The following is a 10,778-nucleotide window of genomic DNA, read 5'->3' as shown; positions in this document are numbered from 1 at the left end:
TGTCCTTCAAGGCTCCTCTGGGACGGTCTTCCCTGCCACCCCATTGCAAGGATGGTTCTCTTCTCCTCGCTTCCTTTACAATGTTACCTACTCCATTCATCTGACAGGGGAAGCCCTCGTTACTTACACGTGTATATTTCCTGCTCCTCCAGTAAATTTTAAGGACCTTAGGGTCAAGGACTATAACATATGCTTTAAAAAAAAAAAAAAACACCTGGGGCACCTGAGTGGCTCAGTGGGTTAAAGCCTCTGCCTTCAGCTCCTGGGATCGAGCCCCGCATCGGGCTCTCTGCTCAGCGGGGAGCCTGTTTCCCCCTCTTTCTCTCTGCCTACTTCTCTGCCACTTGTGATCTCTTTCAAATAAATAAATAAAATCTTTAAAAATAAATAGGCAAATAAATAAATAAATAAATATCTCCTTATTAGGGGCTCTGTCAACATTGGCTGGTTTCACGTGACTAACAAGCTCACGTTCCTAACAAAGTAAATGCAGGTAAATGGTGGGCAAACTTACTCATTCCCCACATTTCATTAAGTCCCCAGAAGGACTCATTTCATTAAGTCCCCAGAAGTCTGAATCCCCAGGAGTCCACAAAGCTCCATCCAAAACCTTGATATGACAGCAAGCTGCCCAAGTGGGGGGAATTAATTCGCCTGCATTACATGCCGGAGTCATCTGACCCACCAGCATTTTTGCAGGTTCATGGCAACACGAGGGGGTTAAAGTTGGTGGTGTTACCATACAGAAAAAGGATAGTGTCTGCTCTGGAAGTACTAGGAAGAGTAAGAGTCGATAGCTTTCTATCTCTAGACTGAACAATGGTGACTATTCATTCTGGCTTTCTCTCATTCCACAAACATCTATTTGGCACTAAGCAAGCAGCAGGCCCTATGCTAGCCACTGGGGGTGTAATTACAAAGCTGACAGTCAGTGCCCGTGTCCTTGGGGTGGGGGCAGATAATAAGTGAACCACCAAATTAAATAATTGCAAATAACGATATGAAATAAGTGCAGAAATAAACAGGTATAGTTAATACTATAGACCAAAATAAATATGCTATATAACAATAAGCTATAATAAACAAAGAAGAAAGGCTATAATAGAAGAATAAGAGGGTCTGACTTGGAAAGGCTCTTCTGAGGACAAGTCACAAAATTGATCAAAACTAGGCCACCACCAGCATGCACAGACACACCCGTCTGAAGTGGCAGTGTGAGCGACAGGGGTAGTCAGAGAAGGCTTCCAGGGGGAAGCGGCCTGGACTTGCACTTTAAAAGCAGACAGGGGGGCTCCTGGGTGGCTCAGCTGATTAACCATCTGCCCTTGGCTCAGATCATGATCTCAGGGTCATGAGACAGAGTCCCGTGTCAAGCTCAGCATGGGGTCTGCATGTCCCTCTCCTACCGCCGCACCGGCTCACTCAATCTCTCTCTTTCTAAAATAAATAAATTTTTAAAATCTTTAATTAATTTATTTAAAAAAAAAAGACTTTATTTATTTATTAGAGAGATGGAGAGAGATCACAAGTAGGCAGAGCAGCAGGCAGAGGGAGAGGGAGCAGAGAGCCTGATGCGGGGCTAGGATCAGGCCACGACCCTAGGATCATGACCTGAGCCAAAGGCAGCCGTTTAACCGACTGAGCCACTCAGGTGCCCTAAATTTTAAATCTTTCAAAAAACAAAGCAACAGAGAAGTTTGTTGAAAGGGTGACCTGGAGGTGAGGACCAGGCCACGCCTGCTGGGGGAGGGGAAAGGGAGGCACGGGCAGGCTTTTCTGCTAGAGCCCGCGGTCAGAGTGGTGCCATAGGATCCCAAGTCCAGGTGACATGCGGCAGCCAGCTGTCCCCAAGGTGTCCCACAGATGGCAGAAAGCCTCTCAACCAAGAACCCCCATCCCCCCTCGGGAGTGGGGTGACTTCGGAAAGCCCCAGACACGCAGGGGCACCTGTACAAGATGACAGAAGGCAAGGATGGGGCAGAGTTGCACGACACCTTTTCGCTTCCATGGAACTAGCAAAGCCAGAAAGGCATCCATGGTTGGGGGGGGGGGGGGGACGGGTGTGGTTGTGTGCGGGGGACACAGAGGCTGGGGCTTGCGCGGGGCTCCTCCTCAGGGTGAGCAGGAAGCCCTACCCACCCAGATTTTGCAAGAAGCTTTGTAATGCAAATACTCTCCAAGACTTCTGAACGGCATTCACCTGAGATGCCCTCTCCTCTCTCTCTCTCTCTCTCTCTCTCTCTCTCTCTCTGTCATTTCTTCCACTCCAGGGAGCAGGTCAGATGGATGGGATATGTGACTGAGCAGTGCTGGGGAAATGCCTGGGCCCCACCCCACTCCTCCCAACCCCCGGTAAGGGGGAAGGGCACACCAGTGCTCCCCTTGCAACACTAAAGCTTTGTTTGCTGGCGGTTCTGAAATCAGCCTCCTCACTTACCTCACCCAACACAGAAAATTCTGTCCCCTCCTTCTCCTTCACTGCAGGGGGAAGCAGGGGTAGCGGGGGCGGGGAAGGCAAGAAGAAGGGGTAGCTCATAATGGCCAACATTCATATGTAAGCCTCCCCCCTCCACACCTGTTATTGCCCGTTACTGCCCTTCCCCCATACAGAAGAGAAAATCGGCTGAGAGAGGTCGGAAGAATTTGACCAAGGTCATGTGGTGGGTAGATGCCTGAGTGGGCTTTGGCTATCCGGCATTCTGTACACCCTGTGCATTTTCCCTGGACAACCCTGGCTTCCCTGCTTGCTGGAAGTCAGACCACCTGAAGGAACGGCTGTCCAGGGGGAAGGAAGGAAGGGGTTCCAGCTCAAGGTCTGAGTCAGCCCTGAATGAACAGAACCAAGGTTCCCTTGGGATCACGAGGGCTGGCCTTACATAAAGGTTGCTGATCACAGGCTGCAGAGAAAAGGCCCAGGTGATACAATAACGAACCATCATATTTTAATTCCTTTATTCAATTAAATGGTGAAGAAGAGCCTTCCAAATCAGCCCAGACATTGCTAAGGAACTTGTGCATTGTTGCATTTTGCATTTATGGAAAGTGAGGCCCGGAGAAGGTAAGCAGCTCCTCAAGGCAAATCCACAGAGACACAGAAAGTAGGTTGGTGATGGCCATGGGCTTGGGGGAGACACGGAACTAAGGAGAGAAGGGAAGCGTGAGTCTTCCCCGTGGAATGGGTCTCTCCATCTGAGCGATGGCCTGGCTGCCTTCTGGCATTCCCTCTGAACCTTGCCCACGAAGGCACATTTGGGAAACCCCGCAACTTCACTGTCACCTAGAGTGGTAATGCCTTAAAACCAGTATCGCTGAAAATATGTAAACCAGTTGAAATACATATTTAATGGCAAGTGGTAAGATCCAGAAATTTCTAACACAAGCCAGGAATTGAGAAGTCAGGCTGCCCTCCATTCCTGGCCACATGCCCTTGATTTCACATTAATCGCATCTTGCATTTCCAGTCCACCATGTGACTTCTGGCTCGGCATTCAGAGCTCACGGATAAAATGAAAGGTGGGGGCAACATTCCTTCCTGATCTAAAACGTGCAGCCTCAGTTGCTGGGAGCCGCCACCTTGCAGCCCTGCCAGTGACCAGCCTCAGGATGAAGGTGACGCCGGGGCTGGGAGAACCTGGGTCCCTGATGACGTCATTGATCCACCAAATCCACCAGTCCTGGAGCATGTCCTCCCTGCGGACTTCTTGCTGTGGGATGTCGTACGAGTCCTCACTGCTTACAGGTTTCGGCAGGATTTGTGTGGCTCGCACACAGAAGGCATGCTGACTGATGACCACTTGTGTTGGCGACACCGGGCTGAAGCCCTCACCCGTGGCCCACTCTGGGACTAACTCCGCTGTGGGATCTTTAAGAAGTCACTCTACCTTTCTGTACCTGTTAAATCCATCTCAGACATGGGGATCATTTTTCCCATCTGCCATTAATTTGCAAGATGACTCTGAAAACCAATGAGATGTGAGTGGAGCCGGGATTTACAGATGACAGTGTCTTCCCTCTTCCCACTTAAACCCTAAGAGGCTCTGCAACACCATTTTGCAAACATTACATCATTTAAACGTCACGTCAACACTCTGAGGTGACGGTACCGTTATTCCCATCTTTGTAGATAAGGAAACAAGGTTAGGCGTGTTGAGTGACTTGCCCAAGGTCACAAAAGCTCGGGCTTGAACCTGTGTGATCTCATTTATGGTCCATTATCGCACACCCTCAATTACCACCCTATCAAGGAATGAAGGCACATCCATCAACAATCGGAAAATAATGACATTGCCAATTGCCTGATTTATTTATTTGCTTAACTGATAGCTTCTGTCTATTAAACTGTGAATACGGCAAAAGGCGCTTGTAGAGCCTAGTAAAGTCTCTTAATGTGGGTTACTTTGTTTCTAAAAAGAACTGCTGTTGGACAATGCCTGGGATGAACGTTAACTGGCCTCATGCGCCTCCCTTCTTTAAGAACCACTCCTCTTCCTACCCCATGGGGAACGCAGATCTGCGACGAGAAAGAAGAAAGCTCATGTGCAGAACAAAGCAAAGTGATGCATGTTCCGCACCTAGACTCTATCCTCCCCAACCTGATTTTTGAGATTTCACTCTTTTGTTTGGGTTTATTTCTTTGCCCCAAATCCTTCCAGTAAATTCTTTGGACCCTGCTAGTTCCATGTATCTATTAGTCGCGATGGAAAGGTTATGAACTCCCAGACTACGTGCAAAGAGGTTGTGACCAGAGAGCCATGGGCAACCATCAAGGCGGGACAGCAAATGTCATGATGGGCACGCACGCATTTTAAAACAGGCGGATACTTAGAGGGTATCTTCTAGCTAGAAATCCAGCACGTTTTGGAAGATGTTTTAATAAACTGGAACAAAAAAGCAAATGCTCCTGCTCAGAATCCCCTTCTGCTTAGGGCACGCTGGTTCCATTACAGGTGGCTCACCATAGCCAAGGGCATCCCCAATGGCACGATGGAAAGAAGGTAGAAGCTGCTCAAAAAAAATAGCTTTGACTTAAACCAGCAACTCATCTCAGTGTTAAGAAGAAGCGTTGAAGTTGCCTGGCCAAGTCGGAAACGGACACAGAATGACAGAGAAGAATCTAGAAAAAGATCAAGAATCGATCCATTGGTGTTCAGAGTGATGGACGAACCCTAGAAAGTGGGTGAGTCATTTCAGTTGTAGAGTGTTTCTCAATTGTAATGATTATTTGTCCATTTCTTAGATGTTCTTGGTTGATTAGGAGTATCATCCAGGAGAAAGAGATAGGATGTGTTTGGTGTGTCCCCAACTCTAGTTTTTGTATTATTCGGGGTCCTGATGGGATAGAGACAGCCCGGCCCAATTGTGGTGTTGACAAGAGTTTAAGGCAGGGACTGGGCACAAGGAACGGGTGAGGTTCAGGAAAACCAATGAGAAAGAGTGCAGGGTCTTAGCACCAACCAGTGATGCGGCTTGACCCCCACTAAGCCAGAGGAGACAAGGGGAACAAAGGTATCCAGCATCTAGAGAAGGCAGCTTCCCGGAGACACCCCTGCTGAGAGCTGTGTCGGCTCTCCTCTTGCCTGTTGTTCCTCTGGCTACTGAATCCACCTGGAATCCAGAGGCCTAGAGAGCCTGTTGATGTCATCCAGATAGGGTTGCTCTTGGGGCAGGGAGCTGGGTGGGGACAGGATCACGACAGGCCAAGGGAAGAGATCCAGCCCCTGTTCATTCCCCCCATCGGGGAAGCGTTAGAGCGGAAAGCTAGTGAGACATCGCAGCCCTAACTCCCTGTTCGAGCTCCAGAGTTCCATTTCCAACTGGCTGTTGGGTACCTGCTCCTTGGGGTCCTGCTGGTCTCTCACACCCAACACATCCAAACCACCACTGCTCATCTTGCTGCTAAATTCTCCTTCACTGGATCCTTCCCTGACTTGGCATGTATCTCCAGCTCTGTCCTCCTGGCCACCCAAGCCAAGAGCTCAGCGCCCCTCCCCACTGTGGTCTCCCCGGTTCCTCCCCTCCCCCCACCTTATCGCCCACCATCTTGCCCACCCTTTCTCATTTGTTTCTATCTCGGAGGATCCCCTTCTAACTGGTTTTCACATCGCTACTGTCTTCCCCTTTAAATGCATCTTACACACCATAGCCTCATTAATTAAAACCCAATGCGGACCTTGATTCATCTGCCCAGGACTTAACTGAACGGCCCCTCCTTGCTCTCCAAATATGCTCCAAGCCTGCCTGCCACATTTTCTCTGCTAAAGCTTTTCCTTTGCCTGGAGGAGGGACCCCCCCCCCGCCCCTGTTCATTGTTACTTCCTGGAATCTAACCTCCCTCATGCTTCCAAAGATTCTGATCTTTTCCTTCCCCCGTTCTCCTGGGATATTTTGTCTGTACTCCTATATAATAACCCTAATCCATGAGAGTTCTTACCACTTTGTAAACTTGAGAGCAAGGATCATGCCCTATTCATTTCTATCCTTGTCCCCAGTACCTAGCCAAGCGGCTGGCGTGCTGTAGATATTTTAATACCCACACATTGAATGAATGGATGTGACTATCAATTGGGAGATTTGCCAAGGACCCAGGGGGCAATATATTTCTTGGTCTGTCTCTCTAGTCTCCACAATAATACGGATCAAGTTCAGCCCTAATGAGCCCCACATTGACTGCGGTGCATATGACTGAGCCCATGATATACTTGAACTTTATGGAAGTACTTTCCAAACAGCTTTATAGCATAGCCGGGCCCACAAGGTTGGGAATAGATATCTAGAGATTTATTGGATCATTCCATGAACTGGTGTACAATGGCCATTGTGTTCATCCACACAGTGAGAGAGAGACGCAGGGCACCTAAACCATCCCCAGGGTAAAAACCAGCCCTCGGGCTCCATGTCCTCTGCAACCCACCGAAAAGTGGCCCTTGAGGTTTGGATGAGGCAGCGGGAAGGGTCTGAAAGCCCCGAGTCCACGAGTCCACGATGGTGGTGCAGGTGGGAGGAGAAGGGGGGGGCGCGGAGGAGAGAGGAGAGGAATTGTCAAAAGTGCAGTGATTTAGTGTCTGTCTCTTTCTTCCCCCCTCCCTCCCTCCCATCACCCTGCCTCCTGCACAAGGAACTATTGAGAAGGGACAGAACAAACGCTCCCTTATGCAGCTCCCACGGCGTCTCTGGGTTTGTCGGAGACAGCTGCCTGTAGCACGCTATGGTTACTCATTACCCGGGTTCCCAGGCAGGAAAAGGAGCAAACTTAATAGACCCGAACTAACCCTCAGCTCAAATACTCCAGCTGTAAATAAATAAATAAGTCAGGTGTCCCGGGACTCAGGGGACAGGGGTGGGGGAGGGGTGGCGGTGCGATGGGGAGAGGGGGAGGGGATGGGAAAAAAACAAGAGTCTCTGGAAGAGGAGGGGGAGGAGGAGGAGGAGGAAGGCGAACTCCCTTTGGAGAAAGGACAGAGGGCGCTTGTGCTGGTGCCTGTCCTTGCCTGCAGTGCAGCCGCGGGTCTCAGCAGGCCACGCTCGGACGGACGTCGCAGAGAATGAGGACTTGGAGGGAAGAGAAAAGAAAGCCCCATTTCGCCAGCTGCCATGCCCAACCCTCTGCAGCCCGGGTTGCTTCTTGAAATTACCAACTGCCACCATGTTGGCGGGTGAGAGAGGCTCGGTGAGGTGGAGAATGAGCTTGGCTTTCCTCCTGGCCCCCAAAGCAAAGGCTCCGTCCTCTGCCACCAAGGTGCCCACCGAACAGATGGGGGGGGCGGGGATGGATGGAGAGGGCAAGGGACGAGAGGCAGGGCAGCGGCGGGCACGAAGACAGCCACACCCCCCAGTTGAAATATATCAGTACCACTGGTTCTCAACAGGGACATCTGCCCCCCTTCGCCCAGGGCCCGCTGGGCAATGTCTGGAGACATTTTTCATTGTCGCTCCTGGCGGGGGGCAGGGGGCGGGGGTTGGGCTGGGTGGCGGTGGTGCTAGCTGCTGGGAGAGACCGCGACGCTGCCCCCTGCAACACAGAACAGCCTTCCGCGAGACAGAACGGTCCAGCTCCACACGTCACGATGCTGAAGTTGAGAAGTCACTCTCCAGCCCAGAGCCCCATCCCCAGCCATGGCCACCTCGAATTTTATAGATGGCATCGATCAGCCCGCCAGCCCATAATCGTTCCATAAAGTTCCCCTCTCCGCCCTGTTCTTCCCAAATGAATGAGGGAGGAAGATGCTAGAACTGCACGTGCAGTAAGGCATCGACTTCCTTTGGAGTCACTCTGGGAACCGAACCAGAGAGCAAGCACAGCCCCCCGTCCCAGGGAGGAGACACAGTCACAGCGGCATTCCAGCATTCCGGCATTCTGCAGTCGCTGCCTGATCATTGAACAGTCTGCCCGAGGAATTTTGGAACCAAGGGGCTGCGGCCACCTAGCATATGTTTCCGAGTCTCTGTTGACCCTGGCGTCCAGGGACCCTGTGTCTGGGGTTAATTTTTTTCCTACTGTATTTGTTGATCCCCAGTCCGTCGATCTCACACGTGACTCTCACCCTCGCAGGGGCCTCAATTTAATAAAGTCCGCGTGGGCAGGGACGGTCCCCCATCACCCTCTCAAGACCACTATGAGGTTTAATGAGCTCTTTTGGAGTAGAAAGTGCTCCCAGCAGACCTCCTACCGAAATGAAGCCTAACCCAGTTCCTGAGGCCAAGTGTGCAGTAAGTGTGGATGACCTGAAGGGCCAGGATGACATTTGTTTTCTAGTGTGCCTATGGCAACCAAGCCTTGGGGGTCCAGCACGAGCCTCGGCAGGTTCCAGGAAGACCATCCGACCCAGCTGTCCCAGGGGCAGCCCACCTGCAGCTGTCAGGTCAAATGCCTCCACGGCCCTCCCACCCGTTCCTCAAAGGAGGGTGTGTGCATCGGTGGGAGAGGGTGAGGCATGTGCGCATGGGGTGTGTGCAACGTGTGTTTGCCTGTGTTGTATATGTGGCGATGCGTGTGCGTGTGAGAGGAGTGTGTGTAGGACCACAGACGACAGATGTCAGAACAAGGGGACCAAGGAAGACTGCAGAGAGAGGAACAGTCCTAAAACATCTCCGATGGGTACCTTTGGGGGCACAGGATATCCGGAGCCTAGAAACTCCCAATAAAGACTTGTCCGAGTTCAGTGCCTGTCTCTGCGGCTTTGGAGCTATGGGAACTCGGGCAAGGTGTTCAACTTTTGTCGGATTCCATGTCCTCATCTCTATAAAGGGATAATAAAATCACCTGCCATGTGCCTTATGGGAATTAGGGATTATGGGTGATGTACCCGGCGCTGGGTTCATAGCGAGCGCTCGGTAGAGGGCAAATGCTCTGATTATCACTGCTTCGGGAGGAAAGTTCTTCCTGCAGTCTAACCCAATGCTGCCTACTCCCTTCCCTGCTTCCCAGCGAAAGCCCTTCCCCCGGGTTGATCACCGTCTCTGCCTGTCAGAATCCTCTTGACTCCGGAAACCTTTGGTGGAGATGTTAGACCCCCACATAGAAGCTGCGTCATCTGGACCATCTGGCCCAGACTCGAAGGAACAAGGTAAGCTGATGTCCCACCTGCCACCTCCAGGGCCCCAGCAGAGCCTTCCTCAATGGCCGGTCTGACTGCAAAGCTGGAGCTTCCTCCTTTCCCCTACAGCTGACGCCAGCTTCCTAAATCCCCCAGATGCCTGATGACGACTTATTGCCACCATAAAGCAATGACGGGCCCCTATCACCCTCACCCAGCCCCGCCTGCCCTTCACCACCGGTTGGTCAAAGCCGCCCCTCCCTTCCCCGTTGTTAGCTCGAGGCTTGCTTATCTGCTGCTGGAGACAGAAGTCTCTGGTTTAATTGTGGCAAATTAATTATTGAACTCTGCAGCCTGCCTCCCCCCCCCCCACGCACACATGACAATAACCCCTATTCAAAGCCCAAGTGGGATCCACCGCGAAGCTTGCTCAGACCCTGCCCCACGGGGGGGGGGGGGGGGGGGCTGGGGGGGCTGGAGGCAGCGGAAGGAAGGGAAACTTTTCCTCCAGAAGCCTCTACCAACCCTTCTGTTCCAGTACCTCCATGCAAGAGCAACTTTGTAACAACACCGGCTGCTTGCTTACCCTGTCTTGAATGGGTAGATGAACACAGCTGAGCAACATCTCCAACCCAACCTCCTCTATTTAGTGATCGTTGATAGATACAAAGTAATACACATCACCCACTTTGTACCTGACAGGCACTGTTTCCAGCACTTTTTCCTCCTGACTCGGAGGGAGGGATATTGGCCATTAATTTCTATTTACAGATGAGGAAATTAGGGACTAGGTTAAGTCACTTGCCCAAGGCCCTGATGAGTAGCAAATCAGGATTCAAACCCAGACAGAGTCTACACACCTACCGATCACGACCTCCTGCTTCTGTGTGGATGTTGCTTACTTGTACTGCAACAGTAAGACGAGCCCCCGGAATCCAGCACCCCGTTTAATGAAGAGCTACCGCGTGACCAAAACCACTGCTCTCCCCTGTGCGGTCCTTCCCGGCTGTCCAGCTGTCCTTCCTCTCCTTCCCGGATGGATAAACACACCGAATTCTGTTTATTGTTCTCTATATTTTCATTGCAGTTTTAACACCTATGTACGGATCTCCAAACCACACGCTACTCCGTTTTGTTGCTGAACCTCATTAAAACGATCTTATGCTCCATGGAGTCCGCTGCTTCCCTCCCTTGAAGTCGTGAAACATATTTTCTGAGATTTTCTTCTCTGTTCCTCTACTTCTT

At 51.2% G+C, this 10,778-nt stretch overlaps 1 long non-coding RNA gene across 1 annotated transcript; it reads left to right on the top strand.

The window, feature by feature from the left end:
- Nucleotides 1-7,470: 7,470 nt before the first annotated feature.
- On the top strand, nt 7,471-9,557 carry LOC132004284 (uncharacterized). The gene is made up of 3 exons (XR_009400474.1): nt 7,471-7,652; nt 8,549-8,706; nt 9,425-9,557. It is a non-coding gene; the product is annotated as an uncharacterized LOC132004284 (long non-coding RNA).
- Nucleotides 9,558-10,778: the final 1,221 nt, after the last annotated feature.

This window comes from Mustela nigripes, chromosome 16 (genome assembly GCF_022355385.1).
Source record: "Mustela nigripes isolate SB6536 chromosome 16, MUSNIG.SB6536, whole genome shotgun sequence".
Taxonomy (NCBI): Eukaryota; Metazoa; Chordata; class Mammalia; order Carnivora; family Mustelidae; genus Mustela; species Mustela nigripes.
Note: the sequence above shows the minus strand (reverse complement) of the source record. Positions and strands in the feature narration are given on the sequence as shown.